Source organism: Periplaneta americana, chromosome 15 (genome assembly GCF_040183065.1).
Source record: "Periplaneta americana isolate PAMFEO1 chromosome 15, P.americana_PAMFEO1_priV1, whole genome shotgun sequence".
Classification (NCBI taxonomy): domain Eukaryota; kingdom Metazoa; phylum Arthropoda; class Insecta; order Blattodea; family Blattidae; genus Periplaneta; species Periplaneta americana.
The window spans coordinates 36,802,001-36,816,740 of NC_091131.1; the positions used below are offsets into that span (position 1 = coordinate 36,802,001).

A 14,740-nucleotide genomic window follows, 5' to 3' on the forward strand; every position below is an offset into this window, starting at 1 on the left:
TAAGATAGATATGTCTAAATCGAAGTGTAACTTAAAATGTACTAGGATTATAAAATAGGAATCTCTCTTTCTGAGAAATTAAAATTGTGAAACTTCTTAAAAAGAACATACACACTATGAACGAATACAGTGTTATTAAAGATTTAATCGGTTATTTGAAGACATAATAATAATATATTGTACGAAATGGAAATATAAAAATTGAAAATTTATCTTTTGAAGAGGCGGAGAAGTTCAAATATCTTGGAGCAACAGTAACAAATATAAATGATACTCGGGAGGAAATTAAACACAGAATAAATATGGGAAATGCCTGTTATTGTTCGGTTGAGGAGCTTTTATCATCCATTCTGCTGTCAAAAAATCTGAAAGTTAGAATTTATAAAATAGTTATATTACCGGTTTTCTGTATGACTGTGAAACTTGGACTCTCACTTTGAGAGAGGAAGATAGGTTAAGGGTGTTTGAGAATAATGTTCTTAGGAAAATATTTGGGGCTAAGACGAATGAAGTTACATGAGAATGGAGAAAGTTACACAACACAGAACTGCACGCATTGTATTCTTCACCTGACATAATTAGGAATATTAAATCCAGACGTTTGAGATGGGGAGGACATGTAGCACGTATGGGCGAATCCAGAAATGAATATAGAGTGTTAGTTGGGAGACCGGAGGGAAAAAGCCCTTTAGGGAGGCCGAGACGTAGATGGGAGGATAATATTAAAATGGATTTGAGGGAGGTGGGATATGATGATAGAGACTGGATTAATCTTGCTCAGGATAGGGACCAATGGCGGGCTTATGTGAGGGCGGCAATGAACCTCCGGATTCCTTAAAAGCCAGTAAGTATAATAATAATAATAATAATAATAATAATAATAATAATAATAATAATAATAATAATAATATATTGTGACTCATTTATAGCTCTGAGCAGAAATAAATAAAAAACTAGAATATTTACTTTTGCACGATAGTGTATTTTCTCGTCGTTACAGCAAACGGCCGCCACGATTGAATGTTGATTTTACTTAATTCAAATTTGTCACTCTAGATAAGTACTTATGTTGAAATATTACAAATAACGTTACTCCTCTAAAGTTGTAATGAAAACCACTGCCTTCTATGTATGCTAAAATGCATGTAAAATTCATAACAGCTTTGCTCGTTTTTCAAACGTTTTCTCGAGTTTGTAAAAATTACTTCCCAAACTTGTATCGTAATATAAGCCTACCATTATCGGTGTATTCCTACATTCGTTCGTTCATTCATTCATTCATTCATTGTATTGTATTGTATTGTATTTATTTATGATTACGTGCCAAAGAGTCATAATTACTTATACGTAGCGAACAATAACTGGTAGACGAAAAACAATAGCTCACAGATAGTTATAACACAATATTGCTGAAATCTAAAAATTCATTCATAGGCCTATTGTAAAATTCCTTCTGCGTCAGCCAACCAGAGATAAGTCATTTTATGGTATTCTTTTGAAAAAATATTTTTAACCAGCTTATTGCATATTCTAAGATCACTGATCGTGGAATTTTTCATTATCTTGGACTGTCTGCATTTAGAAACGTAAAAGTAATCCTTCTTCCTAAGACCATAATAGAGTGAAAAACTTGCAACCTCATTAGAATTTCTCATTTTATAACCATATATAATTAGTTAAAGGATACATAGCTGTTACAGTCACGATTTCCTCTTGTATTGTGTATTTTAAATATTGCTTATCATTTCTTTATTGTGTATTGTTTATACTGTGTATACCACTGCCACCGGGTGCATGCCCTCTTGCAGTGTAAATAAATACATACATTTACAATAATATTAATGGTTTGTGTGGGCAGTTGAAGTTAAACCTATTATGGCACTGCCTTTTCCTGAACTAAAATTGTCTTCCGGACATTGCAACTATTACCCCAAGGTAGTAAACTATATCGAGGACATCACGCCAGAAGGGGTTATCAACAAAACTGCAATCTTACATTAGATACAGTACATTTAAATATAGAATAATTCCTCATATTTTTATCTACATAACAAGGTACTTTCTTCGATTCCTTCTCATGCCCATTGTAATTTCCAAACGTTTGTTTTCAACATAAATAAGTTTCATTAAAATATTTCGATAACTCTGTATTTGTTGATGCGCCCTTCTGGTATGATGCCCTCGAATTTAAAAATGCTCTATAAATAATCAAAACTGTACTAAAGCATTGATGTGAAATATAGGCCTATAGGACTTTATATTTGTCAATGATGTACTTTTAACAATAATTAGTAAAGAAATGGCAGGAGAAAACATGTAACTATTCCTAATGAAAATAATAATAATAATAATAATAATAATAATAATAATAATAATAATAGGCCTATGTACTATCTGAATTACTTTCGTCACCTTATTTTTAATTTTGGACTTGTGTTGTTTTAACAAGACGTTCAAAATAAAATTTGAATAGGCCTAGCAGCCTGTAAATTTGACAATAGAAAAACAGTAGGCCTAAGTGTTAAATTCCAGAACAAGGTGGAGTACGTAAAAGCCTATTTCTGGTCACATTCACCGTCAAAACCTAAAAACGCATATGAAAGGAATTATCAGTCTTTTGCAGTGAAGAAATATGTCGCATGAAAACCAACTTGCCTCTGTCTTGTAAGATATTATGTGGCTAATACTAGTAATAAATATGAGTAACTTATATTTTATGAGTGACACTATTAAAATGACTTTCAACCTATCGAGATTTGAAACATTCCTACTCGCATTCGGAAGGTGTCCTGTTGAAATCCCGTAGTGAAACAATTTGATCACGGTTTTTAAGGTATGTTCGATAATAACTATAGAGACTGGATTTTAAAGGAAAAATTTGTCATCAAAAAGGACAAAAAAGGGAAGTTATAGCCAAAGAAATGGACTTGAAAAAGGACTATATTACTCCCCAAAACACAGTTCAGCACATTTATGGATATACATGGCACACACAGTCTTACATTTATCCCTTCACAACATAAGAAAAGTGTTGTATTTGATATAGTCAAAAAAGGACTTCAAAAGGACTATATTACTCCTTCATAAGGATGCTATTTTAATTGAAAATACACTTCAGCACATTCATGGATACACATAGCATATACAAGCTTATATTTATCGCTTCACAACATAAGGAGAGTGTTGAATTTGATCACATTGAACATTTCAATACGATTCTGCCTCTTTGAACGTAGAATATCTTTATAAACAGAAAATGACCGCTCAACATCAACTGAAACCAGAGGTGAATATTTTCTTTTTATCCCGAACTCTAAATCAGCACACCTTATTAGTTTTTCATTGTCTGGAATCAGAAGAAGAACGTTCTTTATTTTCACTTGGTCAGGAAGTTATAGGCCTATTGAAAAAATATAGGAAAATTATCTAAATGTTTACGATATTCTGTCAAAAAGGACCAAAATAGGAGATGTTTTTAAAAGAGGGGAAAAAAAGGGAATATGGAGTAAAAAAGAGAAAAAAAGGGAAGTCAAAACCATATAATTTGGTCGGTAGAAGATAGTTTTGAACATCGTAATTAATTATTTCATGTTTCATGTTGAAATAAAAAAAGGGATTCCCCTTAAAATCCGGTCTCTAGAACTAGTAATGTAATTATTGAGAAAGACATATTCCGGATTAGTTCCCGATTTCACTACATAGCTCAAGACACAGATTCGCAAGACAGACTACGAATATTATGATCACTACAACATTTTTATTTTGTAATTCAATTTAATTTATTTTATTTATTTAAATTCAAATATACAGAATAAAGAAATATAATTACAAAACAAACAAAGAGAAATACAAATAAAATAATACAAGCAATATAAAAAGAAGATACAGTTATTAACAAAATTTGAGACCGAATGAGCAGCGCTCGTGCTCGGTCGCAGTTCAGATATGGCACTATTTGAAAGGATTTTCATGCACTGTTAAGTTGGGTACATTACTGTAGGTCAACTTGACAACAACTCGGAAGTACGCATGTCTAGAAACTAACCGATAGGTTTCAGGACAAATGTATTCCATAACAGACAATCGCGATATGACGTCGCAGTTAATGCGATCATAAGAAAGAAAAACAATTTCAGTACGTATCAGAAATATGGCATTATCACAGTCTAGTATATACAGTCACGAAGCTTGAGTTGTGAGAGTGCTAGGATATAGACTATGCAGGTACTATTTTGCATTGTCTGTAATGAGGCCATAGTAGCGATCCTAGTGGTTAGCAACTATCTATGGATTCATATTTACTACGTATTGAGCTTCGTGACTGTATATACTAGACTGTACTATTTTTGTAGAATATACAGTAGCTGTGATGAAGTGCAGTAGTGAATTTTGCATTCTTAAAGAAAGGTACATGAAGTTGGGATACGCTGTCTTATATCTGTGGCGTTAACACTAGGACGTCCACAGTTCTTGTTCTAGAACGGCCAGAGGGGTCAATTTAACCGCAAATATAACAGTTAATGCTCTGATAAGATATTCTTATGTACTTTTATTTCAGTATTTATATTTAAGTCCATATTGATACATTTATAAAATTTTAGTAGGAATTCATTCATTCATTAAAATTATTATATTCCATAGATCTTACATGAGCAATGAAGCTTTAAGATGTGGAACAAGGTAAAATTTTACAATATTACAATTACAATTTTTACAATATTTTACAATTTTTACAGTTTTACAATTTAGTAATTTTCTACAATTTTTTTACAATTTTCTGCAATTTTTTTACAATATTTTGGCGAGATGTAGTGAGATGAGGTGAGGTCCGAGGATTCGCCAAAAGATTACCCGGCATTTGCCTTTTGATTGGGAAAAATCTCGGAAAAAAACCAAACCAGGTAATCAGATCAAAGGGGCGAAATGAAGTGATGCCGAGGACCCGCCATAGACCATCCGGCTTCAGTCCCACGGCTGGGGAAAACCACGGAAGAAACCATTCAATGAGCAATTTAACTAACAATGGTATCTTACTTCAATGCAATAAAAATTTGTAGTACAAGGGATGACACTTTTAGAGAAAAGAAACTTCCAGATATAATCTATTGCAAATCCGAAGATACACAGACTTGACACATACGTATTATTTTAGCACATTTATCGCAATTTTCTTGCAATACAGGCATTTACTGATACTCTTGTTTCCCTTACAGTACGGTTTTATTTCACATCTGCGACGTTTTGGTCGATCTTCAGATTCTGAATCATCAAGTATAGATAAATAGCTACTTTTATTGCTCTGACATAAATACATAATGTATAGCAACGTCAATACAAACAAGATTATACAAACGTATTTGCCATGTTAAAATAATCATTAATACTATACAAATTATGTTCATACAATTTTCTTTTGATTAACGATTTCAGTAAATCATAATTTAAATTTCTAGTTGACCTCGGTAACCTATTATGCAACTTCAGAGACATATATTCAAAATTATTTTGTGTAGTCCACACCTGTGGAGTAACGGTCAGCGCGTCTGGCTGCGAAACCAGGTGGCCCGGGTTCGAATCCCGGGCGGGAAAAGTTACCTGGTTGAGGTTTTTTCCGGAGTTTTCCCTCAACCCAATACGAGCAAATGCTGGGTAACTTTCGGTGCTGGACCCCGGATTCGTTTCACCGGCATTATCACCTTCATTTCATTCAGACGCTAAATAACCTAGCGTCGTAAAATAACCCAATAAAATAAAAATAAAATATTTTGTGTAGTCTTGTTGTTCAGTCAACTGTCCGAAGACAAGTTTGAACCTCATAAGTAACAACAATAAGGCATCACTCATGAGGCAACTAGGCGAGAAGATAATGGGGTAGGGTGGCCAGTTCCTTTCCCCCTCCAATTCATACATCACTGATTAGTTACATATTCTACTAATCAGACTTGTGTAGTCTTGTACCTGCATAATTACAATCTTATACAATAATTTCTCGTATGATGTTCATGAAAATTAAAGTTCAATGGGAAATTATTAATATCCAATTTAATATACAACAAACACTGTAATATATAAATAGCGATGGAAGAGGGAGTATTTGGCAAGTTTAAAATAAAAGTCTATACAATGTTCTTTTGGCCCAACACCACAAATAATTCTCACTGTTTCTTCTGTAATTTAAAAATATTAACTGGAGCTGTAATACCCCCATAATAAAGTACCATATTGGATATGGCTATGTATATATGCATAATACACAGTTAACAGCACTTTTGTATTTACAATTTTGGACAAACATCTTAAACATGGCTAATCCTTCGGATATCTCGCCCGAAATAATAATAATAATAATAATAATAATAATAATAATAATAATAATAATAATAAATATAATAAACATACCTGTATCTTTATTTTCACGCTATGTTTCTGCAGTGTTTTCAGTCTCACTATTATCTGTAGAATCGCTGGACGAATCATCTTGTGGGGGGAGGGGGAATCATTTTCGTGAGAGAATACCTCTTCCCCATCTTAATCTTCATTCGTAATTTTTTGGAGTTCAGCGATGAACTCATTTCTACGTAATATTTTCCGACGAGGTCTACTAGATAGTATGTTTGTCGTGTTTGTCACATTCATGTTGAAAGGATTAGTAGAAGAAATCTATGCATCTTGGATTTTGTGCATTGTTGCGTGATGCCAGACACATAATGTCATTATTGCTTGAACAAATTAACAGAATTGTAAAATGAGAATCAGGATTGCCAATACATAAATAAACAACATTATTCATACCTGGGTTGAAATGACACGCTTGATGTGGGAGGTAAATCAACTCAAATTAAAAAAAAAAACATACGTGGTTTATAAAATTGATTCTTTGTAAATATGAAGTAGTTTCATTTATTCAGAACGACGACTCTTAAAAGGAGATGGTTTTGTAAAAAAAAAAAAAGTAGAATTTGTGCTTTTTAAGATCCCGTCGGGTAAAATTGACGCGTCTGGGCGTTCTAGTGTTAATCATCATCATCATCATCATCCTTCACGAATTAGGCCTCTGTAGACCTGTTTCGGCCCCATCTAGCAGTCTTCTTAAAGGTCTTCCTGGTCCTCTAGGTTTATACTGCATCATAATTTTTGGGATTCTTGAATTTTCCATTCTTCTTACATGATCTAGCCAATTGAATTTGTATCTGCTGATTTTTTCTTCTACTGACTCTACTTCTAATTGTTCTAAAATTTCTTCATTCCTTTTTCGGTCTAAAAGAGTATGTCCTGCTGTCCTGAAAAATTTAATTTCCGTTGCTTTGATTCTTTTCATGAATAATAATAATAATAATAATAATAATAATAATAATAATAATAATAATAATAATAATAATAATAATAATAAATATAATAAACATACCTGTATCTTTATTTTCACGCGATGTTTCTGCAGTGTTTTCAATCTCACTATTATCTGTAGACTCGCTGAACGAATCATCTTGTGGGGAGAAAAATCATCATATTCGTCAGAGAATACCTCTTCCCTATCTTAATCTTCATTCGTATTTTTATGGAGTTCAGCGATGAACTCATTTCCACGTAATATTTTCCGACGAGGTCTACGAGATAGTATGTTTGTCGTGTTTGTCACATTCGTGTTGAAAGGATTAGTAGAAGAAATCTAGATATATAAATTGCATCTTGGATTTTGTGCATTGTTGAGTAATGCCAGATACTTAATGTCATTATTGCTTGAACAAATTAACAGAATTGTAAAATGAGAAGCAGGATTGCCAATACGTAAATAAACGACATTGCACATACCTGGATTGAAATGACACGCTTGAGTGTGGGAGGTAAATCATCTCAAATTAAAAAAAAATACGTGGTTGATAAAATTGATTCTTTTTAAATATGAAGTACTTCCATTTATTCAGAACGACTCTTAAAATGAGACGGTTTTATAAAAAAAAATGAATGTAGAATTTGTGCGTTTTAAGATCCCGACGGGTAAAATTGATCCGTCTGGGCGTTCTAGTGTTAATTATCATCATCATCATCATCATCATCATCATCCTTCACGAATTAGGCGTAACAAAAGATCTGTTTCGGCCCCATCTAGCAGTCTTCTAAAAGGTCTTCCTGGTCGACGATGTCCTCCAGGTTTATACTGCATCATAATTTTTGGGATTCTTGAATTTTCCATTCTTCGTACATGATCTAGCCAATTTAATTTATATCTGTTGAATTTTTCTTCTACTGACTTTACTTCTAATTGTTCTAAAATTTCTTCATTCCTTTTTCGGTCTAAAAGAGTATATCCTGCTGTCCTCCTCAAAAATTTCATTTCCGTTGCTTTGATTCTGTTCATGTCTTTTTTCTTTAATGTCCAAATCTCGCTTCCGTATAAAAGGCAGGGTAATGCTAGTGTATTATATATTTTTATTCTTGTAGGTTTTTGTACTAATTTAGCTTTTAATGTATTGTTTATTATTCCTAGAATTTGTGTAAATTTAGTAATTTTCTTGTTCACATCTTTTTCATTTTGATAAGATATTTCACAACCCAGATAACTGAAATTTTGTACTTGTTCGAGGCATTGGTTATTGTGTATTATCTTACTTCTGACTGGGCTTTTCCTAAAAATGCCATTACTTTTCGTTTTTGTGCTGAAATTTCCATCCCAAAATCTTTTAATATTTTATTTAATGTATATAATCTTCTTGCCCCAGCAACTAAAACTTACCCTAGTACAAACCCTAGTAATGCCGCACTTCGATTATTGTGACGTTTTGTTAAGTGATCTAAGTTCTGAACTGTCAGTCAAGTTACAGCGAGCTCAGAATATGTGCGTCAGATACGTGTGCAACATCCGACGATATGATCACATATCACCGTCCTTCGCAAGTCTCTCATGGCTCCGACTTAAAGAACGCAGAACTTTACACTCTTTGTCTTTACTCTTTCGAATTCTGCACACCTCAACACCAAATTACCTTTCGTCTCGTTTCTCTTATCTATACTCTAACCACGACGTAAATACCAGATCACTTATCTGTGGCACGCTAAATATACCTCTTCATAGAACATCTTGTTATTCCTCATCTTTTACAGTATCCACCTCGCGTCAATGTAATTCCTTGTCACAAAGTATTAGGGGCTGCAAGACAATAAACACCTTTAAGAACAGCTTAAAAGATAACCTTATTAGCATTTCACTCCAATCATACTGATTTAAAATATTACTGACTACACTGTTGCTTTTTTTCTTTAGACATCATCCTGATTGTGCTGCATTTTCAAAATTGTCTCATAATAATCTCTTTCTATTATCTAATATAATTTGAAATATATTAACATTCTATGTATTTTAGTTTAATTCTGCTACCCAGTTTATTTCAGTGTTTAATTAATAGTTCATATTATTTTGTTGTTTAATTCGTAAATAACTCTTGTATACATGTAACTCTCATCTAAATCAAATTGTTGAATTCTTTGTAAGTTCATGCATATGTATATACACTTTTTGCTGGTTGTGTGGAAGAGAAGGCCTTACGGCCTTAACTCTGCCAGCTAAAATAAATCATTATTATTATTATTATTATTATTATTATTATTATTATAATCCTCTTTGTAAATTATCCTCTGAATTGGAAATTATGACTTGATCATCGGCATAGAGTAAGGTATTTAATGTTAGAGCACTGGTTATTTTGATTCCTGATGTGTAGATTTGGTTCCATTTTAAAATAATTTCATTTATATAAATATTAAATAAAGTTGGTGATAGTGGACAACCTTGTCGAACTCCATTATTAACTAATTTTCTTTCGGATATACAGTTATTTATTTTGACACTTATTTTGCTGTCTATGTAGATTTCTATTATATTTTGTAATAGTGTTAATGAATATATAAATCACTAGTGGAACAGAGAAGCGGTCGTACAGGATATCAAAAAGAATCTTGCAATAAAAATAGCAGGAAAAAGGAGAGATTAATAGCCAAACAAATTGCTAACCGTAGCCTAATGAATAATAAAAGATCTGCAACGACTCGTTGCCTCTAACGCTTGAATGATGGCAAAGAATACTTCAGATAAATAATAGATGCCATCAAGGTGACATGAACTTATTGTATGTTGTGTGTGTTACGTAACCATTTTTTGTTTATCGTAAAGCGAATAATATCCTGGTTTATCATTCTTATTCTGATCTAAGGCTTCATACCTTGAACTATTTTTACGGAGTAAGTTCTAGTTCCAGTCGTCTTGGGGAAATAAATTTTCTCATGAATAGGGACCGGATTTTTATGTAATTACATTATATTCCTTTCAAACTAACCGTATATAAATAACAAATCTTTGCGAATCTTGTAATTACCATTAATATATTAAAATTCGATACTATATATTTTTACATATGAGGCGTTCAGAAATCGACAGGATTAACTCCACTTTTGGTTATTTCAGAGTTTCTAAGTTGGCAATGTATTAAATTGACCATATTTTCAGTGGTCAAAGTGATTAACTCCATAGTTCAGTAAAAAGCCCACAGAATGCAATATTCTTCTTGACTACAACACAGAATCAATTGTGTGTATTCAACTTTAACCTTGAATATCTCAAAATCTTCGGAAAATGAGTTAATCATGTTGACTTCTGAACGCCTCATATTTACCCTACATTACATATTATGGCTTGATATTACATAAATCTACATATTTATGGGTTTTATTCATTTTTACTTCTCTAAAAGGAAAGAAAAAACTTTTGCTGGGGAAGTTTACAATTTGAAATACACAGATTTAAAAAGCCTTTTTCAAGTGAAGACCAATTAATAAGAATGCCACATGCCGTTGGTAGTCCGGGGTGCGCGAGAGGAAGTGCTACAATTTGGAGGAGCTGTGCGATACCGACCGATGAAGTAGAAGCAGGTGACGAACAGTTAATAAGAGGTAAAATTACAAATAGAAACTCTAACAGAAATAAAGTAGATTCAATCAAAACTATAGATACTGAACGAAACTACCTACTAAGAGATAGGCATCAGCAAAGATTAAATTTTCCTAAAATCAGAAAAACTTATTATTAATTAAATAAGGTAAGAAGACAGGTTTTGAAAATAAGATAGAATTACGTCAAGGTTTTTTTTAAAATAATAATAAAAAAAATTGAAAATAGAGAACTAAGGTAGTTATTAAGGTATTCCGATAGTTATATTAATTAGTAAAAGTTCAGAAGAAAATTTGACTTTATAAATTGGTTAACTAATATATTTTAATTTAAATAACAATGCAATTATAATAAATTTATTAGATCATAATAGAAATCATAATAGAAATGAATCGATAATGAGTACATGCGACATAATGATGAAACTAAATTGAGGTTGATTATGTAAGCAATTTGTCAAGCTTGTTTTTAAGCAGGCATGCGGTAGTCTTCGTAGAAGTTACGCAAACGTTTCTGCTGACATGAAAATATTGTAAGAAAGAAAGATTAACCTACATATGGAATGTACCGATTCAGCTATTTCAGGTTCATGACTTACAGTATGTCGACATCTGATCATCTAATTGGAATAATAAATTATTATGTAAAATAAGACCTAAATATTACAATTATATTTTTGAAAAGGAGCAAATAATTAAGGTTTAAAGTCTTAAGGGTTATCACGATTGGTTTAAACATGCACTAAAACAAGACGTAAGTGCAAGTTTGAACCAATAAATTATTGAGATTTGCGATAGATTAATTAGTTTAGGAAATTGTATATTTATTATGTAGAACTACATTTGTATATAGATCTTTTGTTAAATTATTAAGTTTTGTACTTTTGTGAACAATATCAATAAAGCTATCTATCTAAAAAGCCTTTTTACTTACTGAAGAAAGGATAAATTTCGAGACGAAACGTAACGTCCTTAGTTCCAGGAAATAATAGAGGCACTCATCCCATACCTCCCACTGTAAATATGAGTCAACAAAAGGCAATCTTTCTCATACAACTACCTTATATTGTAAAAATTACTCAGAAAGTAGCGTTGCCTTCATGCGGTGGAGTGGGACGAAGGTGACATAATTTGTCTCGAACTATAATTGTTCTGCACACGTCTTAACAAGACGTTCCCATGGAGTTTAAAACCTTATCCACCCTCTTCATAATCCTTCCAAGGAAAACCCGTGTCAAGTCTGACATGAGCCGTAATAAAGTAGCCGAATTTTGAAAAGAAGCTGGAGTAAAGGAACAAACTGGAAAGATGTTGAAAGATTAAAATAAATAGCTTTTCAGGTTATTGCTTGGCCTCTTTACTTTAAATTTAATAGACCTATACGGAAATGGGACTTTCCGAGCAATTAGAAAGTATGGTTCTCGGTTGGAATAATCCTACCCTTCTGAATGAGACAAGAATGTCGCTTTTCAAACAACAGTTTGTAAATGCCTATAGTTTGAGGTTTTAGTAAGTACTTTGTTTCTTACAGGGAGCAGCTAAAATGCATGTGTCCCACATCTCCTCTTATTTTCTCCTAATCCAGTAAAGCGAAACAGTGCTTGCAGTTCTGTTGTATCATTCATTTCACCCAGTTCTCTAGGTTTAGTACTTACAGTATAAAGTGCAAGTGAGTTTATCTACTGCTTTTAACTAACTAAAATGGCCCCTGTATCTTCAACCCTAACAACAAAAATAAAATCATTGATTGCGGTGGAAGAAGCTTTCACTACAGATGGAAAAATAGTAATGTGTCAGGTATGCGGTAAAAAAGTCGGGTGCTCTATGAAATCACAACTAGAGGGTCTTACCTACCCTATCCCTGTCAGATATTGATATTAAATATTTTCATGATTTTACGTATTTTGGTACATATTCAGCTTATTTTCTTACATAGGCCTAAATATGTACACATTTCACACCTTGATATTACATAAAAATCCGGGCCCTACTCATGAAATGTCGGCCTGTGTCACCGCCCAGCATCACCATGAGGGAGTTACAATATCGAAATATGGCGATATAACCGAGTTCATTACGCTAAGAGTATCATTAAAACTACACGAATAAATTCAGAATTCGTAGAATCAATCAGACAGGCGAAAACTCATTGTGATATCGGCTGGACTCTGTAAACAAGCTTTACGTTCAGAATAGAAAGAAGTCCGAAACTTCAACGAAAGCTAAGAAACTACTTGTAGAAATCGAAAATTTTTATTATTTTTTCTTAATTTCAAATATGAAAGAGTTGAGAATGCAGGATTTGCAGTGAAAGACAGTGGGCAGAAAAATATGAATCAAACTAATTTAAGGGTATAGGTAGGCCTATAGCTTACATCAGTAAAATTTTGTAAATATTCAAAATTTTTTTCCTCCATTACTGTATCTTGTACAATAATGAAAATTAATAAGTGTAAAACAGTGTCTTTCTGCTATATGAAAAAAAAATATTTTTACGATTTAAAAACATTATTTACATTTGTTTTTCAAAATTCAGTTCACTGTGCAGTGATGAAGCGTTTCCCTTATAACTAAAAAAACTATCCGACATACTGTACTGAAATTTTTTTGTGTGTATTTATGCATGTTATAGGCCTATTTACAATATGATGCAAGATCACTTCTCTACCTTTGATAGATTGACTGATAAAAAAGTAGCACATCGTAATAATACAGAGTGTAACAAAAGTTTCTGTAACAATATGTTAAAATTATTCTCTTGTTAATTTCCATTTTCTCAGGAACCATGACCAAATTTTATGGTGTAAGCGTTGGTACTACTTGATTGTTTTGTGATGCAATCCTTTATTATTAATTTGGCTTAAAATGTGATATTTACCATCATATATTTGAAGGAAAAAAATAAAATTTTCACTGTACCACAAACTTTTGTTACATGATATGCGAAAAATAATCACTTAGGGCCATATTCATAGACATTCTTAGCGCGGGCTTCCGGTGGATGATCAGCGAACTAACGTTTTTCGTATTCATAAACCAATGTTAGCGATATGGATATGATTTGAATCCTGTACAAGTAACCACTCGATAGCCGGGGCTAGTTTAGCATGCTCGTAGCGCGGGCTAGAGAAATGTCAATGAATAGCACCCTTAGTGATTTAAGACGGCGCTTACTCCGTCGAATCCCGGCCACTTAGTCACTCATAACGAGTGCACCTCTGCACACATGTGGATATTGTGCCACTGTCATACATCTATGACGCAGTGCATGAGGGTAGGCCACTAGAGGGAACCCAAGAGGTGGAACTTAAACTGAGAGGATTGAATCCGACATCGGGATGGGAATCCGGTGTGGCTTAGTGGATAAAGCGTCAGCACGTAGAGCTGAAAACCCGGATTCAAATTCCGGTGACGGAGAGAATTTTTCTCCGTTCCACTCATCCTTATATCTCAAATAGTTTTTGAGACATAATTGCCAAAAATTTCACCTCTGTCACCCCTCAAGAAAAAATGTTTATTTTCATGTCCTCTATCACATCAGAAAATTAGGAATACTTCTGTTACACCCTGTATGACTGTAACGTTTAGATTACAGTGCTTTAGAGTGGAAATTCCGGATGATATTTTAACGTCTACAAAATCATACAATTCTTTTCGCTTCTTTTCTTTTCCATTTACTCGTATTGGTTTATCAGATTTACTCTTACTGGTCCTACACTTCACACAGAGATTAATCCCTTCCTCAAGAACACATCCTGCTTGATGCATACAAAGTTGACGGTTCCTCAGATCCGCAGCATTC

The 14,740-nt window shown here is 33.0% G+C and overlaps 2 protein-coding genes across 6 annotated transcripts in view; one reads left to right on the forward strand and one right to left on the reverse strand.

Moving 5' to 3' along the window:
• LOC138714796 (uncharacterized) overlaps positions 1–14,740 on the forward strand; it is a 1,282,494-nt gene that overhangs the window by 254,877 nt on the left and 1,012,877 nt on the right. The window lies entirely within an intron of this gene.
• The window catches only part of LOC138714795 (uncharacterized), a 521,014-nt gene that overhangs the window by 56,969 nt on the left and 449,305 nt on the right, over positions 1–14,740 (reverse strand). The window lies entirely within an intron of this gene.